Here is a 14,959-nt window from a genome sequence, read left to right on the forward strand (position 1 = left end):
TTCAGTGGCTTCTAAGTGTTCTTAAGATGAAGACTAAAATCCTTAACGTGACCTTAACGTGACTTTACTGATACGTTCAGACACTTACTAGAGAAGTGCCATCTGGTAAATATAGCCTCTCACCTTAGAATATGCCCCATCTGCCTGTAAAGCTCCTATCACTAATCCCTAGACTTCATGTCTCTCTGAAGGAAAATTTCCCTGACCAAAAAAATGAAATTAGGCTTCCCTAGTATATACCTATATATAGGAGAGAGTAAAAGCAATGGATGGATAGGTAGAAAGAATATACCCTATTTTATAATCTGAGCAGAGGCAAACCATAGTGTGACGATGACTAGAGTTAGCAGAAAACATAGCTTCTCCCAGATATTGAAAAGCACCTTCTACGACAGAGTGATTAAGGAATTGAATAGTGCTGGTAGAAACTGAAGCAGTCTGTGAAAGCCATGTCCTATAGGATTTTACATAGTGCTGTGATATGGTCAGATGTGAATTTTTAAAAAAATTAAAGTAGCTTCAGGGAGGCAGAGAATGAAAGGAGAAAAGAAATAGTAAGGACACTCATGCAGAAGTAGCAATGTTTTCAACCAGGACGATGGTGGTGAAGGTGAAAAAAAAATGAATACATTCAGAAGATATTTAGGACGCTTCTAAAGATGACAATCCCAATGCATCCTGCCCACTTGACAATACCCTCAAAAAAGGAGAGAGAGAATGAAAAAGGAAGGAAGGAACTGATTCATAATGTTTAAAAGCCTATTGAGAATGGGAGGAGAGACTTTCCCTCAGAGCCAAGAGTTTATTGGAATTCTGGAAGACAGAGAGTGAGTGTGCTTTTTCTTCTTTTACCTAACTAAGATGTCCACCTAGGTCAGGCCAACAGGAATTGGACCTGCAGTTGTAAATACTTTTAAAAAATATTGGCAGGTCTTGATAGGACCCAAATGGATTTTACAAAGGGCTAAATTTTCAGAGGAGCTGCTGACCATGCACTTTAACCTCTAAGGAGGCAGTGGAACCCGGACCTTACATGTACTGTTCCCTTTGCGTGGAAGACCCTTCCTTCCCTGCATTAACCAGATACTTCAAAATTTATTATGCCTCAGCTGAAACATAACTTCACCAGTGAATCTTTCTCTATCGAAGCAAGTTACCCTCTCAAAACTGCTATCCATGAAGTTTACCTTTTCTTCAGAGACCCAGCCCAACTATTAATTATTAATTAAATGTTAGTTATACATTTTTATTTATTTACTTTACATGGGCAGGCACTGGGAATAGAACCCAGGTCTCTGGCATGGCAGGCGAGAACTCTGCCACTGAGCCACTGTTGCCCACCCTAGATAGGCATGTTTTTTTTAATACATGGGCAGACACCGAGAATCGAACCTGGGTCCCCCGCATGGCAGGCAAGAATTCTGCCACTGTGCCACCACTGCACCTCCCCCTAGTTATGCATTTTTATAATTATGAATTTGCTTGCAAATTTGTTTCATGTCTGTCTTATTCAGAATATAAATTGCATGGGAATAGACAATGTGATTTGTTCACTGCTCTATCTCTTATGCCTTGGAACAATGGGGGAATGCTTAGTTAATGCTGATCAGTTAATGAATGAGAGATAGGCATGAACCAACAATTACTAGCACATGGTATCATTTTAGGGAACAGTACTTTGTAGAGCAAAAGCTTTATATGTCTTCCACATAGAATTCCTTTGAGGAGGGCTGTGTCTCAGTTTCCCACAGAGCTGGTTCAATCAGCTGGACCTAGATCCTTCATCTTTTGACTAGGGCAAAGTCATCCTTCACTCCATTAGAAGGCCAAACATATAACTAAGCCTTAATGAGCAATAATGTGTTTCTGCCTTGAATGGTTTCTGCATGGATCCCTCAAGATCTTGAGCAAGACAGGCTTCCAAGCAGGTGGGCTATAAGTGTAACTGTATCATTATATGATTACAGCTAATATCTGAGGTCATTTGAAAAACTGAGGTGATTTTATGGACAAGAGATTAAAATGCAGGAAACTGATATAGTAATCATGATGCATTAATTTCCAAGGCTAGGAAAAACTTGTAGGGAAACTCATATAGCAAGAAACGCATCATAGCCAGTGGTCAGTGGCCATGAAGAGTAAGAGACTCACAAATAAAGTGGGGAAAATAAGTCACTTAGGTAAACAAGACTTTGTGTACTATTTGTTGACACCATGCACTGGTGGATGAAAACTTTTTGCTGTTTCACCTTTTCCTCATTAATCTGTTTATTAGCCATAGATGAAGGACTGACATCATGACAATGCAGGGTCATGAATTTGCTATATAGATCAGTCATTTTTTTTTTAATATGAGAACTTCTGCTCTCAGGACAACTGAGACTGTGATCTTGGAAAAATTCCAAATAATAGGATTGGAATTGCAGAGGCAAAAATGTATCAATAGGAGGGAAAAGATGCACAAAAGGAGGAATGGAAAGTATATAGACCAAAATAAAATAAGATGGACTACTCAAGAAAATTGTAGGAATGGAGAGTAGAATCTCTAAACTGTGATGAGACAGATTCTCAAAGAGAAGGCGTATGCTTGGACAGAAGGTTTTCCTTCCTTGATATGGAAACTTTGTTTTCCCAATTATTACATCTCAGTGGGAGACTTCTTGGAATTGAGTTTTAAGTTCACAGATGGTAGAGTCTGGGAAACTGAAAGAAATTGACCAACGCTCTAAAAAACTGAAACTCTCTAACCTTCCTTTTTCTCTTCTCCATTTTCTCTGCCTCCAGTCTTTCCCCTTCTAACAATAAATATCTGCCAGTGTTTGCATCTGGAAGCAAAGGGTCTACATTTTGAGATGTAGTATGCTCTAGAAGCTGTACTTTTCCTGGTTTAACGCAATGTTAAGGACAACGGTGGTTACCTGTTGTATGCTGCGTGCTCGGGTTTTGAGGATTTTTGTCCTTTGTTTATGTTTTGTTATTTTATGATCAGTAATTCATCTTCAACAGGAAGTATAATAGGTTTTGAATGTTGGCATAATATTCTTTTAGGCCCTTATGCTGCCTCAGCAGTTTAGAAGGAAGAGAATGATAAAAGAAATTAGAGGGTAAGTAACCCCTGCTGAGCCTGAAGAGGAAAAGGAGTAGGGAAGTGAGATATTTTAGCACACATTTGGAAATTTTTTATTGGTTTACTTGAGGAAACAAGAAACCAACATGGGAAAGGAGTAGTTGCAATGGTTAATTTTATATGGTGGGATCAATATGGAGAATTTTATATCTCTAGAAAGGCGGCCATTGGATTTTGCTGTCCTTTAGGGTACTTTTGCCTAAATTTATTTGGACAGTGTTCTTTAAGATTGATAAATGGAATAGGTCATGATTTCTTGGCTCAGTGTACAAACCAACATTCAAATAAAATTAATTTAAGCAGTTTTGGTCATATTCCAGAAGCATTTGATAGCAACTTCCAAGAAAAGGCCTTGAAAGCATTCATCTCCTATCGTAGTGGTCTCAGATGAATACAGAATGATTAACAGGGTTTGGAAAGTATTGTAATGAAAGCACATTCTGGAAATTTCTGACACTCTTCCAGTCTCTTTCCCCAAGAGTCTTTCCCCCAAACTGTATTACCAGTTTTACCTCAGATCCAGTTGTCAGGCCTATTCACTTAAGAAGGTGAGAACATCTACACAACATAGTATGCACCAAAAAGTGTTTAGGCTCTTTTTGCCTTTTGTATTTCATTTCCTATTAGACCCAGAGCTTGTGATATTGGCCAAAGAAAAAGATATTTCCTTTGCTTCTGGTCTTGAAATTCAGTGCAGGATTTTGAGTCTCTGATAGATAGGAGGGACCTCAGCACAAAGGAAGCAAGGGAGAAAATAAAAAGAAAAAAAGAGTCTTGGAGAGGCAAAGGGATTAAGCCTGATTCCCAAGAGTAGGAGAACACACAGAAATATAGGACCTCTACCTCTTAATGAAGAGCATTCCATTACCTGGAGAATTTACTGTGCAATACTGAAAGCACCCAGAACCACTTAGTAGCATCTTCACTTATCTGTACTTTTGTTACTTTTCCTATGTGACTCTTTTCTTCTTAAGCTTGTTTTTCAGGTGGCCAACTCAAAGTTATATAACTTGAACATGCACAGAAATATGGGCTGGCATCCTTCAATAACCTCCAAGACACCAGGAACAAAAAAATCATCTTCCTTGGAGTAAAGTTGCCTGAATTGAGAGGCATCGAAAGCAAATCCAATGTGAGACGTACTTTAACGAGGGAAATCCAACCAAACCACACTAAATTAACCTTCCCCATAGCAACACACATCTCCTACCTTAATAATATCTCCCTTAGCCCTCAAATCAGGGAGACAGATTTGAGTCTTGCCTCCTGTCATCTTGTTGGTTGACCTCATAGTAAATCTTTTCTGCAAATCCCAGTGTCATAGAAATGACTCCTATGTGCATTGGGTAGCAAAGCCTTGCTTGGCAACACTCTTAGTGACCCAGATGGTATCTGCATGAGGCACTGTAGCCCCAGGGGAGTTTAGGCCCTGTTCCTACCAAACTTGAGTGGCCACCTAGATTGATCATGGCTCTCTACATCCTGCCCCAGCATTTGGTGCTACATTAATTGTGAGGAAAGAAGCAGTTCTGGAAATAGACAACTGGGTGAGTAACCTCATGAGTGCCTATTCTCTTTTGTCTGTGCCCCATAGGATTGTGAGTTCAAGTTCCACCCTTTAGGGTAAGGTCCTGCCTTGGGGAGTTATGAGTCAGCTATTAAGAGGTATACCTCTGGTTGGATTCTAGTACCAAGAATTAAAAAACAACATAGGAAAATTAAGCCATGGAGATATTCATAGGACTGTGGGTTTGAGTTCCACTCTTTAGGGTAAGGTCTGCCTTTGGGTTCAAGTGCCCTATTAAAAGGTAATTTTGGGTGGAGTTTGAATTCTAAGATACTCAAAGATCTGGATTACTCTAAATTAGAAAATTTCATGGTACTTTAGTTTAAAATAGAAATTCTGTCCTGTCTGTGAGCAATTGAAATTCACTATCAGTGGGCATGAGTTGGGCAGTTAAATGCTACAAGAATACCAGACACCTTTTAATGAGAAGCCTCAGCTTCAAAAGAACAAAGTTCCTACTAGGATAAGGTGGGCACAGATAGGCAATATTGGCAATAAGTCCCTTACCACCCTTAAAACAATTTCCATGCAACTAGCTGTGCCTGGTCATGGGTGGGGCAACTAAAGCACAGGTTGTCCATCAGGTAAAATGAGTATCCCATGCAGGGCATATTGTAAAACAAAACCCTGGCCAAAACACTTAAACATCACCTTAGGGTATAAGTTGTTTTGGTCCATTGCTCACAGTCAGAATTATCACCATGGGTAATGCCAATAGAATACCTGACCGCAGTCCTTTGGGATGTATTTTACAAAATTGGTCTATGTTCAGCTGTGAGCCTATGAGAAGGAAAAGAAAGGAATTCTTTTGTAATATGGTCTGGCCCCCAGGGGAACACTGGCCAGAGAATGGAGCCTTAAATTTTAAGACCCATCTTGCAATTATATTTATTTTGCAAAAGGGAGGAGAAGTGGGATGAGATCCCATATGTTCAGTCTTTTATGTCTTTATAGCAAAATAAGAACTTGCAGAAAAAATGTAACATTGTGATCCAGAGGGAGGGAACTCAAGAAAAGCTGGCAAAACCAGTGTTTTCAGACTCATTGAAACCTGCAGCTAACCCTGTGTTACCAGACTCCAACTGAAGTTTATCCTGCTTAATGTCTCCCTTGGCACCACTGCCATACTTTGGAGATGGGAGAACCCCTCTTAACCTTCCTGAGGCCACCAGTTCAAAATTGTATCCTCCTTTACCTGGCACACAGAAAGGAATGGTCTCCCCCTCCCAGGGTTCTCAGTAGAGCCCTGAGTGGGAAATATGGGAGCCCAAGTAGGGAAATTTATACTCAAGTTCCTGCAGGACTAGATGATCAAAGCAGTCCCAGAGGGTTTATATATGTGCATTCTCCCTCCTCCACTTCTGACTTGTACAAGGGGAAGGATAACATGGGCTCTTATTGAGATAACCCTGAAAGGATGGAAAGTCACTTCACGTCCATCTTAGCTACACAAAACCCCATTTCGGCAGATATTCAGACTGTCATAAACACCTTCATCACAGTCAAGTACAAAATGGTTTTTAAAAAGGCTCATTGGGAGATGGGAGACCAACAGGCTGCATTCACTGCAACCCAACGATACAATCTGAATGTCAGTGGTACAAGCAGTCTGTGGAGTAGACACGAGCTGGGACCTGAATGACCCTGGGGCCTGGGCCAAGTTAGACACAGAATGTATGACAGGGATGCAAAAGAGAGTCTAAGGAGCTTGTTTAAAGAAGGTCCAAGAAGTACAAAGGGTTAAATGAAAACCCATCAACTATGGCTATCACTAGAATATTGGGGGGAAAAACCCAGACATCGTTCCTACAACCCCTCAAACACAGTTTTCTCTATTTGCCATAATGCCCCATACCATTGATGGGATGGGGTTCACTGACCAAACTAAATGCACACGTGACTTTTTCATCAGAAAAATTAAGCATTGATGTTCCTCCTGAACAAGCTTACGTTCTCCAGGCTGTCCCGCTACAAGTGGGTGGAGACATACTATCAGAGGTTTTACTCTGGGTAAGGCCAGAGGTATGGACTAATGAGGTGCCAGGACAGTGGATCCAATTCAAGTAAAACTCCAGCCTGACAGGAAAATTCCTGATTTAGAACAATATCCTCTCAAAAAGCATGCCAGAGAAAGCATCAAACCCCTACCAGATGTCTTTCTCAGATATCGGTTGATACAACCGTATATAATACACTTCTCTTACTAGTACAGAAAACCAGTACTAGTGAGTACCACTTTGTATGAGACTTAAGGGCCTTTAATCAATAGTGGAAGATATTCATAAGTGGTATCGAATCCTTATACCTTGCTCACTACTCTGTCAGGAAACTTATGTTAGTTCACAGTTTTAGATTTAAAAGATACTCTCTCACTTCTGAGTCCAGAATTACAAAAACTGCTTGCTTATGAGTGGGAAAATCCCAGGACAAATGTAAAGCAACAATACTGATGGACCGTACTCCCACAAGGATTCAAAAGTGCCCCCACTATATTCAGAGACATGCTAACTAAAGATTTAAGGAATTCCAACGTTAGGAAGGGATTTTACTACACTATGTAGCAATATCCTAATTGCCAGTACCACCAAGAAAGCTTTGGATCAGAATGCTCTCCTAACTCTGAACTTAAATTATAAGACCCATCCTGCAATTATATTTGCTTTGCAAAAGGGAGGGAAAATGGGATGACATCCCATATGTTCAGTCTTTTATATCTTTATATCAAAATAACAACTTGCAAAAGAAATTTGTAGCATTGTGATGCAAACTCTAAATCAGACAATAATTTGTTTATCCCACTTAATGACAAACCAAGGATATGAGGTCTTTAAGAAAAAGACCCAAAATCATACAACCTACTGTGAAATGTCTTGGGCTAGTAAAAATTTTTTTTGCCTTTTGACAGTTTAAGATAGGAGAGTAGGGTTAGCTAGAATAGCTGCACCAGCCACCAAGAGACAACTTCAGGGGTTTCTGGGAATGGCTAGATTTTGCTGTATTTGGATGCCAAATTTTGGACTTACAGCCACACCTTTATATGAAGCCCTTAAAGTAGAATATAATGAGTACTTCAACTAGACTAATGCATGCAATAGCAGGCGTTCCACACTAGTAAGAAAAAACTCTTAACAATACTGGCACTTGGCCTCCCAGACATGAGAAAACTTTTCAATTTGTTGATGCACAGAAGACAAGGAATAGGCCTTGGGTGATATACATAGCATTTAGGTGATATACAAAGCCTCTCATTTATTTTTCCAAACAACTGGATATAGTAACTCAAGGATGGCCTAGTATGCCTATGAGCCAGCTGCTACTTGTGACCTATTACAGGAAGCCAAAAAGTGTACTCTGGGACAACCAACCACAGTGCACACACCTCACTGTGTGATACCCCTTCTTGAACAGAAAACGAGATATTGGCTTACCTCCAGGAGGCAAGGCAAGTGTCAAACCATATTTTTGGATAATCCCAATGTGAAATTGAAGGCAGTCTCTTCCTTAAACCCTGCCACCCTACTTCCCAGCATGCAGGAAAAGCTATCCAAGATTGTATACAAATAGTTGAGAAAGTTTACTCTAGCTGACTAGACCTCACAACCCAAACCCCTAGAGGAACCAGGCTTAGAAATGTTCACTGATGGAAGCAGCTCCACGTACCAGGGACTCCAAAGAGCTGGGTATGCTACAGTGACTCTCCAAGAAGTTTTAGAGGCAAATACACTTCTCCCAGGTATGACAGTGCAAAGGCTTATAACTCTTGCTAGAGCTCTGCATTTGGGAACAGCAAAAAGGATCACAATCTATGCACACTTGAAATATACCTGTGCGGCAGTTAATGCATGTGGAGCTATTTGGAAAGAGAATTATTAGCCTTAGGAAGAAAGGAATCAAACATGCAGAAGTCAAATACTAGCCCTGCTAAAGCCATTATCTTGTCACAAGAAGTAGTAATTGTCCATTGCTGGGACACCAAAGAACTAATAGCTGGACACCAAAAGGAAACAATTTAGCAAACCAGACTGCTAAACAAGTAGCTAGGGAGGGTGTGTACATACATCATTTGAAATGATGTATGTACCTTAGAAAAGCCATATTTTAATCCTAATCCCATTTTGTAAAGGCAGCCATTTCTTCCAATCCCTATTCAGTATTATGTTTGAAATTGTAATTAGATCACCTACCTGGAGATGTGATTTAATCAAGAGTGGTTAAAGTGGATTAGGTGGAGGCTTGTCTCCACCCATTTGGGTAGGTCTTGATTAGTTTCTGGAGTCCTACAAAAGAGGAAACATTTTCAAGAAAGAGATTCAGAGAGAGCAGAGCAGAATGACAAAGCCACAAGAAGCAGAGTCCACCAGCCAGGGACCTTTGGAGATGAAGAAGGAAAATGCCTCCCTCCCTTCATGATACAGGAAGCCAGGAGAAGAAGCTGGCAGATGATGCCGTGTTCGTCCTGGGCCCTTTCAGATGAGAGAGGAACCCTGACCGTGTTCACCATGCGCCTTTTCAGATGAGAGAGAAACTCTGACTGTGTTCACCACGTACCCTTCCACTTTAGAGAGAAACCCTGAACTTCACCAGCCTTCTGGAACCAAGGTATCTTTCCCTGGATACCTGAGCTTGGACATTTCTATATACTTGTTTTAACTGAGACATTTTCTCAGCCTTGGAATTGTAAACTAGCAACTGATTAAATTTCCTTTTTTAAAAGCCATTCCTTTTCTGGTATATTGCATTCCGGTAGCTAGCAAACTAGAACAGAGGGAAAGCCACACAACAATAGGTTGGCCTTGATACCTAGCCTGAATTTTGATTCATTTAAACCCCAATATTCAGCAATGGATTTAGACTCCATTGATGGTTAGAGATTTTATATAGATCTTCAAACCTTTGTGAAGCCTTATAAGAGCTACCAAGGAAGAATGGATGTATAATTAACAAGGAATTATACTAGTAGTTGAACATTTAAAGGAAGAAATTATCACACATTTACATCAGGGAACCCATTATGGGAGGGACGCCATGTACCAACGGCTAAAAAAGTTCACATTGACACAAACATGCAGAGGATAATTAAAAATATGGTCCAAAAGTGCATGCTCTGCACCAGAAATGCCCCATAGCAGGACCCTTACTCCTATAAAAGGAGTAAAAATGAGAGAAACAGAAGCAGGAGAGGACTGGCAGATAGATTTTACTGTCATGCCCAAGGTTGGAGAAAACTCTAAATACCTACTAGTATTTGTGGACACCTTCTCTGGATGGAGAGAAACTTTTCCCTATGTAACAGGAAAAGCCTCAGAAGTAACAAGAGCATGTCTCTCGTTACCAAATGGTATTCCTTGGTCAGACTGCCATCCAATATACAGAGTGACAGTGGGGAAGTCTTCCTTGCTAAGGTGACCCAAGAGCTGGCTGGAGCCCTGGGGATACAGTGGAAGCTGCATAATTTATGGAGACCACAATCTACAGGGAAAACAGAAACGATGAGTCAGACCTTAAAGAAGATGTCAAAATCTGCCAGGAAAGTAACTTAAAATGGGACAAAGCATTGCTAATTGCACTTCTCAAAATAAGAGTAGCCCCCAAAAGCAAACACCAATTGAGCCCCTATGAAATGGTATATGGGAGATTGTTCCTTAAAACTAAGGTTTATTATAATCTGGAAAATAGCCATATTGTAAAGGAGCTATCCTGTAAAGTGTGTACAATCTTTAGGTGCTACGCTATCTTCTAGTCACCAATGTGCTTCAAGTCACCTTTATGTTTCCCACAGATGTGCCTCTTCACTGTATAGGTCCAGAGGACTCGGTGCTCTTCAAAACCTGGAAGAGTCAAGGCCCAGAGGATCAATCAAGGCCCCAGTGGAGTGGCCCCTATGAAGTCCTACTTGTTGCCCAAGTTAACCTGCATGGCAAGTTGCATGGGTTCATCATTCCCAAGTGAAATGAGCCTGGACTATCCCACGCCAGTCTGCAGGAACCATGGAGGAAACAAAAACGATATTCACAGACAATAGGAATCAGCAGTACATTTCACCCTCAGAGTACTCTTGTGAGCCAATGGCTGACCTTACAAGATAAGTAATAATTGAAACTTGGTGCCTTAGTGTACCTGTGTTTGCTGGTCTACTTATTTTTTCAATTACCTGATGTATTAAACCCTTCTCACTGTAGTCAGTTAAAATAGAAAATGTCATCTATTTTTATAATATTGGTTCTGGTACTTATGTTATTAATTCGTGCCACCTGTAGGTCAGTGAAGGGAGGAAAATTAAATCATTAATACAAAACTATCACAGGCAGTAGCCACTGGGGAAAACTTACAAGACTGCTAGATACATCATCTGAATCCCCACAGTTGCCTCAACTCATATTCTGTCCTCTCCTTAAATAACCTTTCCCAAGTTCTGCTTCTGTCCCAACTGGAAATTAAATTTAAGCTCCCCATAGAGGGGTCTCTGCTAACACATGACATAACAAGTGGAACCTTTCCTTGCTGTAGCCTAAATCCTATTTCTAACTGGGCCATAAACTGGCTTTGTATTTCTTAAGTCCTCCCTGTGGTCCAACCTCTTGCTTGATGCCACCTTTCTTGTGAAACAAAGACCCCTTCATAACACAGCTTGGATCTTGGAAGATAATTACAATCAACCGTAATATAAGCATACAATAAAGAATATCTTTAACTACTTAAAAGTTTGTCAACTTCAGTCAATATACGCTACATTCATCCAGGGAGATTCATGTACTGAGTACATCCATCGATGGCCCAAGGCAAATGTGGAAAGGACATTACTATATAACATCTCACCCCAATGGTGAAATCTCAAAACCGTCTGTAAAAAGAAGCCCACACCACAAATTCTGTGAGTTAACTCAACTTTATAAATTGGGTCCTTTTTCTCTCCAGTACCAAAGTCTCAACATGGCCCAAGATGGTTCTGGCATAATACGGGGTATAAGTAGCCTAAACTCAGCTGACTGGAAATCTTTGTGTCCCCCTAAAAGCTGTGAGTTTATTTGTGGAAGTCCAGAGAGGTCATTTGCTTTCTAGATGGTCAAATACCACCTGTCATCCTCATGTCAGGCATTCAATTGTTTTAACAATGTCTGGACCATAACCCAGTGCACTCTGGGATATTTAAAACCTGACATGTCTATCTACAAACCCACACATCATACCAGGGTTTTAAAAGCCCTCAAAGATAATAGCAGACATTGGGCTCACAGTCAGAATACTGGCCCCTTGGAGGAAGCTTTGCTTACCTTGAGGCCATATCAAAGAACCTCACAGCCTCCACAGAAGAATTGGAAATTTCTACCAGCAGTCCTGAGACCACCTGAATATCCAAGAACACATTAGCAGATGTTGTCATGGACAATTATTTGGCTGTAGATTATCTGTAATTGTATTGTGCAGTAGCCAATACATCCTGGTGTACTTGGGTTAATACCTCCAATTAAACAGAACAAACTGTGCAGAAAATGTGTACATAAGCCATTTGGCTACATGGGATCAACAGTCCTTCTACAGACTCTATGTGGGAGTTCACAGAAAAGTCTCCCTGGTATGACATGGCTATATTCATTAATAAGCCCTCTAAATCATTATCCTCCTTGTGTTTGGGCCTATAATTTTCAATTTACTTGTAAAGTTTATTTCTCAGGGTTCCAAACCCTGAGACTGTTTCTATGCTAACTGAACCCTGAGACCGACTGATGTCAGCCCCTCCGGGAACAGCAACAAAGAACTCAATAATACCTCCAACTTCAAGCTAAGCAATTCCATTCCTCAAGCCCTGATCTATGCTCCTGACCAGCAGCAAAGTAACCACAGCAGTCATCATCTCAAATCCTCAAGACTGAGCAATGATCAAAACTCCAGGGGGGACTGAAACCACCCCAACCAGTTAATAGCTTCTTCCCTTATCTGTAACTTTTCCTATCTGAAACTTTTCATCTTGTGCTAGTTTTTTAGGGGTCCAACTCAGTTATATAACCTGGGTATGTGCAGCAATAGAGACTGGCATCCTCAGATGAGCTCTGAGACACCAGGAACAAAAAGGCATCTCCCTTGGAACCAAAGTTGCACGAACCAAGAGGTGTCAGAAGTAAATCCGGGGTGAGAGGCACTTCAACAAGGGAAATCCAGTCTGGACCCTGCCTATCAATCAAACCATACCAAACTAACCTTCCCCTTAACCCTCCAATCGAGGTGACAGATTTGAGCCTTGCCTCCTGTATCCTTGCTGGTTGATCTCTTTTCTCAAAATCCCAGTGTCATAGAATTGACTCCTGTGTTTATTGGGCAGGAAACCTTTGCATGACAACATTAACTGTGACAAAGTGGTTTAAGAATCTGGAATTCAAGATTCTTAGCACACTTCTTAGAGTCACAGCTATCATGCACAAAAAAAATTCCATCAACCTCCTGTGTGTGTGTGTGTGTGTATATATACATATATATATATACACACATACACGGACATATAGTACATTTATACAAATATATATATATATATTATCTTTTGCTGTTATTTTAGCTAAGCAACATATTTTTCTTCTAGTAGAAAGAAAGAGATTAAAGTTTTTGTATCCACCAGGTGGTAGGGGGAACAGACCAGTATGAGTGATATGGAAAAAGGAATCATAGGAATCAGACTTTTCACAATCATGGGCAAAGTAGGGCAAGTAAAGGTATAGGAGTGAATGGCTGGCGGGTCACAGAGAAATAAATAACCAGAAATCTTAAAGATCCTTGTGGAGAAGAAGGCTATAGCAGGTTGTTGCCTCTGAATCTGGTAGGTGACCCAAAGTCAGTATAGGTCAGCAGGCCCAGCAACCTGGAAGAAAAGCTGGAAGTGACACAAGGATTAGAGAAAACAACAAAATCCACGAAGACAGACTGAAATCCACAAAGAACCCACAAGGGCAGGTTGGAACTGGTATCTGTCTCTCTTGGCCTCTGACCTGCATGGCATAAGGTATCTGCAGGGAAAGGTGACATCTGCGGCCATGGCGCTGCATGAGAGTCTTTCTCAGAAAAGCCAAAAGAGAAGCCGTGGCTGGAACTGGTGTAGCTGTGAACTGTTAGCCCCATGCCATGATCCCACAGATCAACAACCCCTGCTGCTGTGTGACTCCTCCTTTCATACCACACATTAATTGCACTTTGGCCCACCTTAATCAGAAACCATGGAGGGAAAGAAATTGTGGGAAATGTAGTTCCAGCTTAACTAAATTGTGACATTTCAAACCTAACATGATTTTCCAGTCATTTTCGACAGTGCATCTCTTCAATCCCAGTCTCCATGCTTTGTCAAAATATAAATTGACTTCATTCACTGCTTGTTTTCTATCAGGACTGAACACATTCCAGTCCTCTTTTTAAAATTTATTTAATGTAGTTTTTCTACCAGAACACCTATTTTCAAAAACTTGTTTTAGAATTAGGTTATAGAATAACTGGTTCTTGATGGCATTTCCCTGTCAACTGTAAATTTATAATACATATTTCTGTTCTATTGGGTCTTGGATGAACACTTCCATGTGTTAGTTCAAATCTTCTCAGGAACTCTGGCTATACATATATACATACATACATATACATTCTGGACATCCTTATTGCTACCTTCCCACTACCACTTCCTAATTATCTGTTTTTCAAAAACTTGACTATAATTTCATACCCCCCATTTATAGCCAACTCATCAAGTATCTCTTTGGGAGAGCTGAAGTTGCCTTCTAACTACAGTTGGAGAGACACCCATCATGTTTAATTAAGACATTGTGTTTGATTTAGACATTGTGAAAAGTGAGTAATAAACAATTGAAGAAAATCTTCCCTCTTAAGATGCAAGCTGTTTATACACTATGATTTGGTTGGCTGGTAGAATTGGACTTCCTTAGTAATTAATTTTCCTTCATGATTTTTATATTTAACATAATTTAACAAGATGTTGCTTGTATACTTATTACAGAAGAGTATGTTTCAATAGGTGAAAAGTAACTTAGTAATAAGTGAATTATTCTTTATAAGGATTCTTTTGTTTTTATCCATTGTTATGGTATGTAAGAAAATGTCATATTCAAAATCTCATTTCTTAAAATTACACAGAACACTTGTATTTTTTTTTTTTTTTTTTTTTTTTTTTAGAGAAGGAAGGAAGGATAGAAGGAAGGAAGGAAGGAAGAAAGGGAAACATTTTTAAACATTTTCTTGTTTTATTGTATTCTGTTTCTCCGTTTTTGTTACATGGG

At 40.1% G+C, this 14,959-nt stretch overlaps 1 long non-coding RNA gene across 7 annotated transcripts in view; it reads right to left on the reverse strand.

The window, feature by feature from the left end:
* The window catches only part of LOC143653029 (uncharacterized), an 87,053-nt gene that overhangs the window by 38,029 nt on the left and 34,065 nt on the right, over nucleotides 1-14,959 (reverse strand). For 5 of the 7 annotated variants that reach the window (XR_013161037.1, XR_013161040.1, XR_013161039.1 and 2 more), the window contains exon 3: nucleotides 8,879-8,971. The exons of 1 other annotated variant lie outside the window; for it this stretch is intronic. This is a non-coding gene — a long non-coding RNA (uncharacterized LOC143653029). Of the gene's footprint in view, nucleotides 1-8,878; nucleotides 8,972-10,456; nucleotides 10,523-14,959 lie in introns of all 7 variants that reach the window. One more of the 7 variants, XR_013161035.1, reaches the window with a different exon arrangement.

This window comes from Tamandua tetradactyla, chromosome 13, assembly GCF_023851605.1.
Source record: "Tamandua tetradactyla isolate mTamTet1 chromosome 13, mTamTet1.pri, whole genome shotgun sequence".
Lineage (NCBI taxonomy): Eukaryota > Metazoa > Chordata > Mammalia > Pilosa > Myrmecophagidae > Tamandua > Tamandua tetradactyla.